The 10,628-nt window shown below is 48.4% G+C and overlaps 1 non-coding gene across 1 annotated transcript; it reads right to left on the bottom strand.

Moving 5' to 3' along the window:
* Window positions 1-3,550: 3,550 nt before the first annotated feature.
* LOC122693024 lies at window positions 3,551-3,657 on the bottom strand. The gene has a single exon (XR_006340823.1). It is a non-coding gene; the product is annotated as a U6 spliceosomal RNA (small nuclear RNA).
* Between the last annotated feature and the right edge of the window lie 6,971 nt (window positions 3,658-10,628).

Below are 10,628 nucleotides of genomic sequence, written 5' to 3'. Positions count from 1 at the left end.
GTTTCAGGATGTGCTCTCTGGCAGCTGTTAAGCTGGGAGAACTGTGGCCGTGGAGGGCCCCTGTGAGAGTCGGAAGTGGGGGAGCAGAGGGCACAGAGAGCGGGGGCCAGGAGAGTGTTCCGAAGCCCTGGCCGGCCATGGCGAGGGGGAGGCCTGAAGGCAAGTGGGAGGCGCGTCCCGTCCTGTGCGGGCTCTGGGGTGATCAGCTGTCCTGAGCCCCGAGAGAAGGATGAGGGCTGGTTGCCTAGGGACCGAGTCGCTAACCGAGTTGGGTGTGTTTATTTTTTATTTTTAAACTCACCTTATTTATTTATTTTTAGCTGTGCTGGGTCTTCGTTGCTGCTTAGGCTTTTCTCTAGTGAGCAGGGGAACTGTCTAGCTGTGGTGCGTGGGCCTCGCATTGCGGTGGCTTCTCTTGTTGCGGAGTTCGGCTGTAGAGCACACGGCCTTCCGGGGTTGGTGCACACAGGCTCTAGCGCAGAGGCTCAATAGTTGTGGGGCGCGGGCTTAGTTGTTCTTCGGCGAGTGGGATCTTCCCAGACTAGGGATAAAACCCGTGTCCCCTGCACTGGCAGGTGGATTCTTTACCACTGAGCCACCAGGAGAGCCCAACTCGGGTATGTTTAGATAAGATGCCTGTGGATCGTGCAGGTGGAGATACACTATGGGCAGCGGGAAGAAGCTCCCCAGGGAGGCGGGGGCTGCAGAGGGTGGGCGGGTGGGCGAGGCCAGGTTGGAGAAGTGGGAGCCGGCCCAGAGGCTGGCCTGTGCAGTACAGCTCTCCTGGTCTCCTCGTCACAAGTTCCAGGGCTGCGTTCTACTCTTCATCACCCTTTTTTCTCTGGTCAGGGTGACTTTTCAGAGTTTGGCTTAGATAGGTATTCTTTTTTTATTTCCCTAGGCCGACTCATATGGATGTATGGCAATTAGATAGGTATTCTTAACCTGGGGGTCACATACTAACTGCCTGAAAGTCTTTCGGAAAATGCGAGCTGTTAATTGATGATGGGGGAGGTGGGGAGGAGGGGGGAAAGTAAGGCCTTCTGGAGAAGATGGAGGAGAGGGCAGCACTCAGAACACACTATGAAGCACTTTAACGTTGGTGAGGAAGCACAGAGCACAGTGTGGACGCCAGGTTTTGTGAGAGCGCCACGTCCAGGGACAGAAGAGAGAGGGGTGAGACTAAGGCGGGGTGGGCGGGGTGGGGGAAGAGGTGCCTCAGAAGGATGAAGCTGGTAACTGGGCCACAAGGTCTATAAACCTCCTCGGGAAGCTCCTTTTTGCTTAAAGATTCCTTGGCCTGTCAATTCCTTGAGAGTAATGAGTTTTATGTGCACGAATTGCATCATGAACTCCTATCAGTCCATAAACCCTGCGAGCTTGCTAATAATTACAGTACAATTGACAATTAGTACTGCTGGTCGTGTTTGAAGAGAACAGCTAATAGTCAACAAACACTGTGTGCTTAACGCAGGCCAGGCACGTGCTAAATACTTTAATAATCAGACGAGCTCCCTTGATCCTCACAAGGTGCATGCAGTGGGGACTTTATTAGCCCTTTTTTTTTTAACAATGATTAAGCTGTGGTTTGTTGTGCAGGGTACTATAGGTACCTGTAGGGTACCTGATTTGAGCCAGAACTTGAAGACATGTCACCGGGCAGGGGCGGGGGGTGTGGGGAACTTTCTGTTGTAGTTCAGTCACTAAGTTGTGTCTGGCTCTTTGCAACCCCATGAACTGCAGCACACCCGGCTTCCCTGTCCTTCATTATCTTCCAGAGTTTGCTCAAACTCATGTCCATTGAGTCGGTGATGCCATCCAACCATCTCATCCTCTGTCACCCCCTTCTCCTCCTGCCCGCAGTCTTTCCCAGCATCAGGGTCTTTTCCAGTGAGTCGGTTTTTCACATCAGGTGGGATTTTCTACTTGTGCTCTTCACCTCTCAGCCATCCTGTGGGGGAAGTGACGAGGCGGGACTTCTCCTAGGGTGGCCCTCAGACCGTCTGCCTCAGAGTTACCTGGGGTGTTTGTCAAAAACTGAGATGTTTAAGTCTCATCTTGGAGCAAACGGAAACAGAATCTCAAATGTGGATATTTGCAACTGAGCTGCGGTTGGATGTCTGACTCTGGAAAGTATGGGCTCCTGCCTTCCCCAGCTGCCTGCACCTGGGGTCTCGCCCCTCTTTGAGGTGGACAGGGCAGGCTCTGCTCTCTGTCCTTCTCTGGGCTGCAGGAGGGTGTGTTTTGTTTTGAGAGTGGAGGAAATTGTGCTAACATCTGTGCTGGAGGAGGCGCTTCCAGACAGTGGCTTTTATTCTCGTTTTCCCTTCACCTTTCATTCGCTTCTGTCCTCTCTGACAGCCCCTCCCCACCCACTCCCTCTCCGGGGTGGGTTTCGCTTCTCTGCCTGTTCCTGGGTGGCTCACCATCTGAGTGGGACAGGACAGGGGGCGGGTGCGGCAGTGTCTGTGTGGTTTGGGGCTCAGGGGGATGAGCACTGGGACAGGAGCAGTGGTCCTATCAGGCCTAGCCCCACTGGAGGTGGAGGTGGAGGTGGCATTTTCCATGAAGTGCGGCTGTTTCACTCCAGGAAGGGTGGGGACGTCTGAGAGCAGTGGCAGGCATGGTGGAGCTTCAGCCTAGCATGTGAAGTGGAAATCCTGTCACCCACACACAAGGCTGCATGCTCCCCATCTCTTCTGAAATGGAGGGTTAATCTCTCTTCGGGGTCCCAGCCAGCCAGTGCAGATGGACAGAAGGAGGTATTAACCTTCCACTACACGTTTAGAGGGCTGATCCAGTTCCACTCCCTGTCTTGAGTGAGGACTCTAGAGTTCTGTTGAGAAGATGTTCACACACTGGATCCCTGGGGACATCCAGAGGTGGGGCAGGGCCCTGGGCTGGGAGAAAGGAGAGCTGGTTCTTTTGTTTTTGTAATTTTAAATTTTTATTTTTATTTTTATTTATTTATTTATTTATTTATTTATTTTTTTAAATTTTTTTATTAGTTGGAGGCTAATTACTTCACAACATTTCAGTGGGTTTTGTCATACATTGATATGAATCAGCCATAGATTTACACTTATTCCCCATCCCGATCCCCCCTCCCACCTCCCTCTTCACCCGACTCCTCTGGGTCTTCCCAGTGCACCAGGCCCGAGCACTTGTCTCATGCATCCCACCTGGGCTGGTGATCTGTTTCACCGTAGATAGTATACATGCTGTTCTTTTGAAACATCCCACCCTCACATTCTCCCACAGAGTTCAAAAGTCTGTTCTGTATTTCTGTGTCTCTTTTTCTGTTTTGCATATAGGGTTATCATTACCATCTTTCTAAATTCCATATATATGTGTTAGTATGCTGTAATGTTCTTTATCTTTCTGGCTTACTTCACTCTGTATAATGGGCTCCAGTTTCATCCATCTCATTAGGACTGATTCAAATGAATTCTTTTTGACAGCTGAGTAATATTCCATGGTGTATATGTACCACAGCTTCCTTATCCATTCATCTGCTGATGGGCATCTAGGTTGCTTCCATGTCCTGGCTAAAAATATGGAACGCTTCACGAATTTGCGTGTCATCCTTGCGCAGGGGCCATGCTAATCTTCTCTGTATCGTTCCAATTTTAGTATATGTGCTGCCGAAGCGAGCACTAATTTTAAATTTTTAATTGGAGGATAATTGCTTTACTGGACTTCCCTGGTGGCTCAGCAGTAAAGAATCTGCCTGCGATGCAGGAGACGTGGGTTCATTCCCTGGGTGGGGAAGATCCCCTGGGAAAGGAAATGGCAACCCACTCCAGTATTCTTGCCTGGGAAATCCCATGGTCAGAGGAGCCTGGCGGGCTACAGTCCATGGGGTCGCAGAGTCGGCCACAACTTAGCGACTAAACAACAATTGCTCTACAATGTTGTGCTGGTTTCTCCCATACGACAATGCAAATCAGTCATAATTATATATATCCCCTCCCCTCCCCCTCCCGTCTCACAGAGCGCCAAGCTGGGCTTCCTGTGCTACACAGCAGCTTCCCACTCGTTCTTTTATGCAGGGCAGTGTGCGCTGAAGTGCCTGTGGGTGCAAAGACTGGGACATGACTTAGCGACTGAACGACAAGCGTACATTTGTCAGTGCTGCTTTCTCGATTCATCCTACGGGAGAGCTAGTTCTGAGTCAGCTAAGGGGCCTGCTCCGTTTGTTACCGTGAGAAAGTCACATGCTCACTCTGGACGTGAGTTTCTTGTGTGGAAATTGCTGGGTTTGAGTGAGATGATCTTTGATCTCAGGTCAGCAGCAGGGGAGTCAGGGCAGGGGTGGAAGGGACCTGCATTCTCCTTTCTTTGGGTCTCACATGCCTGCCTCCCCCCTTCGCCCCCCAAGTGAGCAGGTTGTGAGTTCTGTTTGTGCCTCTCCCTCCCCAGCCCTGTGTCTCGGTGGCCTGAAGGCGTCACCCACTGTGGGTGTGGTGAGGAGGGTCTGTGGAGCCTGGAGCCCCCGAGGCACCTGCGGAAGCAGGGTAGGTTTCCTGCCCTCTCGGAGAGTTGTCCTGTTGAGGGGGGTGATACGACTTACTTTTCTGTTCTCCCACCTCCTCCCCGACCTACCCCCCTCCACTCTGCCTCCCCAGAGCCTCACATTCAGTTTCCAGAGTGGGCTATGATTGTTTGATAACCTTCCTGGCTGTTTCCTGCCTGCAGTTTCCTGTAACAAATAGCAGGAAGTTTGTTTCATGGTCCCCAGGTTCTCTGTTTCATGTTTTCCTCTTCCCTCATAGAGCGGGAGGGAACACTCAGGGAGCGCATAGGCACATGGCCTGCTCCAGCTCTCTGTATTCCTGTATGCTGAAGGGTGGGATTATGTTCTTAATGTTGTCTGGGGGCCTGTATAACACATATGTGCAGCCGTGTGGAGTCCTAATGTCTTCTATGTTGCTCCCACTTAAGAGCGGAGTGTGGATGCTGTATTTGAGTAGGAGTGTAGTCAAGGCTATGGTTTTTCCAGTGGTCATGTATGGATGTGACAGTTGGACTGTGAAGAAAGCTGAGCGCCGAAAAATTGATGCTTTTGAACTGTGGTGTTGGAGAAGACTCTTGAGAGTCCCTTGGACTGCAAGGAGATCCAACCAGTCCATCCTAAAGGAGATCAGTCCTGGGTGTTCATTGGAAGGACTGATGCTAAAGCTGAAACTCCAGTACTTTGGCCACCTCATGTGAAGAGTTGACTCATTGGAAAAGACCCTGATGCTGGGAGGGATTGGGGGCAGGAGGAGAAGGGGATGACAGAGGATGAGATGGCTGGATGGCATCACCGATTCGATGGACATGAGTTTGAGTAAGCTCCGGGAGTTGGTGATGGACAGGGAGGCCTGGCGTGCTGCGATTCATGGGGTTGCAAAGAGTCAGACACAACTGAGCGACTGAACTGAACTGAACTGTATTATATTACCTATGCCTGGGGCTGCGCATGTGGGTCAGAGTCAGGGGATGGGGGGCAATGGCAGTTGATAGGGAGAGGAAGTGATTCAGGAGCTGGGTTTGCTCTGTTTATGTTTCTGCTTTTTATGCAAAGTACTGGTAACTCGTATTGTCAGAGGACCAATTAAAAAGGTGTACGAAATTTCCTTAATATGGCCTGAAATTTGCTTTGTTTTATTTATTTATTTTTGGCCATGCCACATGGCATGTAAAATCTTAGTTCCCCAACCAGGGGTCAAACCCGCACCCCTCTGCATTGGTAGGTGAAATCTTAACTGCTGGACCACCCCACTTTGTTTTATTCTCGGATGTGTAAGTTGTGAGGGTGTGGAGAGCAGAGGATGAAATGCCAGGCCACCTTGAACAGCCTGAGGTCAGCTCTCAGAAATTAGATGTTGAGTATTTAGCCATCACCACCCATGTATCTGTGGGCTTCCCAGGTTGTGCTGGTGGTAAAGAACGCCTGCCAGTGCTAGAGACATAAGAGACTTGAGTTCAATCCCTGGGTCGGGAAGCTCCCCCGGAGAAGGGCACAGAAGCCCACTCCAGTATTCTTGCCTGGAGAATCCCCATGGACAGAGGAGCCTGGTGGGCCACAGTCCATAGGGCCTCAAAGAGTAGAACAGGACTGAAGTGACTTAGTATGCACGCATGCTACATGATGTGGCCAAAATTTTTTTTTAAAAAAAGAAAAGACCACCATAATATTGTATAGTAATTAGCCTCCAATTAAAAGAAATTAATTAATTAAAAAAAAAGAAATTGTAGTTCCCTAGAGACAATTCCAGATGTATTAATACAAATTGGGTTTCGAAGAGCCAGAGGAACCAGAAATCAAATTGCCAACATTCATTGGATCATGGAGAAAGCAAGGGAGTTCCAGAAAAACATCTATTTCTGCTTCATTGACTATGCTAAAGCCTATGACTATGTGGATCACAACAAGCTGTGAAAAATACTTAAAGAGATGGGAATACCAGATGACCTTACCTGTCTTCTGAGAAACCTTCTGAGCAACAGTTAGAGCCAAACTTGTAACAACTGACTGGTTCAAAATTGGGAAAGGAGTATGCCAAGACTCTATACTGTCACCCTGCTTATGTAACTTATATGCATAGTTGTTGTTTAGTGGCTAAATCGTATATGATTCTTTGTAACTCCATGGACTGTAGCACTCCAGGCTCCCCTGTCCTCCACTATCTCTCAGAGTTTGCTTAAATTCATGTCCATTGATTCGGGGATGCTATCTAACCATCTCATCCTCTGCTGATCCCTTCTCCAAAAGGAGAAGGGATCTTAACCACTAGACCACCACGAAAGTCCCATAAACTACAGTTTCTTTACCTGTTCTGAACAGGAGTGTGGGCAGTAGTTAAGGGTAGAGTAGAGAGAAAGATGCACAAAAATGCTCAAAGCAACTGTGCCAGTTTTTTTCCCTGAGGCTCCCATACTAAGCTTGGATCCCCTTGACCATACCAAAACACCAAGTCACCTCAGTGGGACTCCATTCTGCTAAGGCTTCGTGGTGTCCCATGTGACTTCTCTTCCCCATCAACACTGCCTTTGATGTTAGCCTGAAGCACTTTGTAAGATCACTGGGGTTAGGGTGTGTGAAAATTTTCCAGACCCCACATTCCTAGGGTTGGCTCTGGGCCTTGCACATTTCTACTTCTCTAGGATGACTCTAGGAACTTAACCAAAACCTGGGTTCTACTGTATCTCTTTTACCACCCAGCTGCTCCCTAAGGACAGTTTACTAAGAGACAGAGACAGAGGCTTCAGGCACTAAGATGTGTCAGGTGTCCATGTGCTTCTGGAATCAGGTAGATCGGATCTGGATTTAAATCCATGCTTTGTCTTCCCAGGTGGCTCAGATGGTAAAGAATCTCCCTGCAATGCAGGAGACCCAGGTTTGATCCCTGGCTCAGGAAGACCCCGTGGAGAAGGGAATGGCTACCCACTCCAGTATCCTTGCCTGGAGAATTCCATGGACAGAGAAGCCAGGTGGGCTATAGTCCACGGGGTTGCAAAGAGTCAGACATGACTATCGGATACGACTGTCGGACACGACTGAGCAGCTAACACACACTGTCCTTCATTACCTGTGTGACCTTGGCAAGTGACTTAAACACTCTGCAAGACTCAGTTGCTACATCCGTCAAACACAGATGATGCCCACATAATAGTTATTACTGTAGGCAACATGGAGCACTTTATACTTATTGAGTTAATCCTTATATGTTTCTAGGATCTAATTAGTAGGGTAGCCGTCATTTGTCAGATGAGAAACTGAGGTACAGAAAATTTAAGTAGCAGGTCCAAGGTAATGTAACACATAAGTAATGGAGCTGGGGTTCTGAGTTTGGACTGTCTGACCCCAGGGCCTGTGTTTAACTATTGTAGTGGACTGTGTAGTTCACAAAATGTTAATAAGAATTAATTGAGAAGAACATTTAAAGCCCCAGGTAGGGACTTCCCTGGTTGGTCAAGTGGTTAAGAATCTGCCTTCCAATGCAGGGGACTCAGTTTTGATTCCTGGTCAGGGAACAAAGATCCCACATGCCACACGGCAACTAAACCCGTGGGCTGCAACTAGAGAGAAGCCGGCATGCTGCAACTAAGACCTGACACAGCCAAAAATAATAAATAAATATTTTTTAAAAGTTTAATTACCTCTAATTAAAAAAAAAAATAAAGCCCTGGGTATAGTGCTTGGCAGGGCTCTCCTGGTGCCTCAAAGAATCCACCTGCCAGTGCAGGAGACACAAGGGACTCTGGTTCAGTCCCTGGGTCAGGACGATCCCCTGGAAGAGGAAATGGCAACCCACGCCAGGATTCTTGCCTGGAAAATCCCATGGACAGAGGAGCCTGGCAGGCCACAGTCCATGGGGGCCACGGAAGAGTCAGACAAGGACAACAGCCCAGTGGCTGGCACACAGCAGACACCGGGTGAATGAGTTGTTACCAGCAGAGCGGGGAAGTCTGCCTGCACCTGGGCAGGCACGGCCCTGGTCCTCCTGCCAACTGGAGGTTGCACAGCGTTAGGGCCTCTTCCAGCCTGCTCTCTTACGGCTTTTGGGCACAATTTGTCCTTGTGCAAAGAAATCCCAAAGTTGTCTGACGGGCCCCGAAAGGAAAACACAGGAGCTGAAACTGGGTGGCCATAGGGAGGGGCTCCTGGTGTGGGGCTCCCTCCCAGGGAACCAGCTGCTGGAGAATCACCTTTCTGACTCTGCTTCAGAGGAACATGGCTTTTCATTTCCGGCCATCTCACCCATTTGGTCAGAGCTCCTAGGTGAGCCACCTGTGAAACAGAGCAGCACTGCTTGCCTGGCTTGGCCCCAGGTGAGCAGTTAGTGCCAGGAAGCTCAGGGGACCCTGCAAGGACCCTGGGAAACCTGATTGTGGGCTCAGCGGAGGGGTGTGTCACACTCGCTGTTTCTTTTCATGTGTGTGTATCTTGGCTTCCTGCCTGACCCAGGACCGGCTCTGTTGGCAGCAAGCAGTTCCGGCCCACCCATCCTCTCACGGCGCCAGCTGGGTTGGGGTCAACGTGGTTTATGACTGTGCATGCACGTGTTTGGGGCTTCCTGGATAGCTCAGTGGTAAAGAATCCACCTGCAATGCAGGAGACACAGGAGATGTAGGTTCAGTCCCTGGGTTGGGAAGATCCCCTGGAGGAGGAAATGGTAACCCACAAGTATTCTTGTCTGAAGAATCCCATGGACAGAGGAACCTGTCAGACTGCAATCCATGGGGTTGCAAAGAGCCAGACAAGATTGAGCACAGCCCAGCACACACACACACACACCATATTTATTACAGAAACTTTGTAAAGTTTAAGATTTTCCTGTGGGGGAATGAATGTAAATTGATACAGTAACTATGGAGAACAGTATGACAATTCCTTAAAAAACTAGGAATAAAATTACCATGCTTGCATGCTCAGTCGCTTGGTCGTATCTGACTCTTTGCGACCCCATGGACTATAGCCTGCTAGGGTCCTCTGTTCATGGAATTTTCCAGGCAAGACTACTGAAGTGGATTGCCATTGCCTACTGTAGGCGATCTTCCCCACCCGTGGATCAAACCCATGTCTCCTGCATTGGCAGGTGGATTCTTTACCATTTCGACACCTGGGAAGCCCAAAACTATCATATGACCCAGCAATCCCACTACTGGGCATATACCCTGAGAAAACCATAGTTCAAAAAGACACATGTACCCTAATGTTCTTTGTAGCACTATTTACAACAGCCAAGACTTGAAATCAACCTAGATGTCCATCAACAGATGAATGGATAAAGAAGTTGCAGTACATGTATACAATGGAATATTACTCAGCCATAAAAAAGATTGAATGTGAGTCAGTTGAACTGAGGTGGGTACACCTAGAGCCTGTTATACAGAGTGAAGTGAGTCAGAAAGAGAAAAACAAATATCATATATTAATGCATATATGTGGAATCTAGAAAAATGGTACTGGTGAACCTTTTTGCAGGGTGGGAATAGAGATGCAGACATAGAGAACGGACTTATGGACACGGGGGAAGGAGGGGGTGGGAGGAATTGAGACAGTAGAATTGACATATATATACTACTGTGTGTAAAGTAGATAGCTAGTAGGAAGCTGCTGTATAGCATAGGAAGCCCAGCCAGGCACACTGTGATGACCTAGAGGAGTGTGATGGTTGGGTGGGAGGGAGGTTGAAAAGGGAGGAGATATATGTATACTACTTATGGCTGATTCACCTTGTTGTATGGCAGAAACCAGCATGACGTTGTAAAGGAATTATCCTCCAATAAAAAAATAAAAAGATTTTCCTCATCATACCACCTGTAGAGACATGGCTGTGCTTAGACTTTCCTTTGCCCATTTTTCTACTTACTGAGATCACACTATGTATACAGCTTGGAATACTGACTTTTTTCAGTCAATATGAATGTTTTCATGTTATTTAAATTTTAACAAACAGTTGAAAGAGTGTATAGTATATTAATGAATGATTCACAACATACTTAACAGTCTCCCTATGGTTGGACATTTGGGTTATTTCCAATTTTTTTCTGTTTTAAACATTTCTACCACAAATGTGATTTCATTGTTTGTTTTACATTCTAGTTATTTCCCTGGGCTTTGTTTTTGAATGTGA

Source organism: Cervus elaphus, chromosome 4 (assembly GCF_910594005.1).
Source record: "Cervus elaphus chromosome 4, mCerEla1.1, whole genome shotgun sequence".
Taxonomy (NCBI): domain Eukaryota; kingdom Metazoa; phylum Chordata; class Mammalia; order Artiodactyla; family Cervidae; genus Cervus; species Cervus elaphus.
This window is presented reverse-complemented; position numbering and strand designations above follow the sequence as displayed.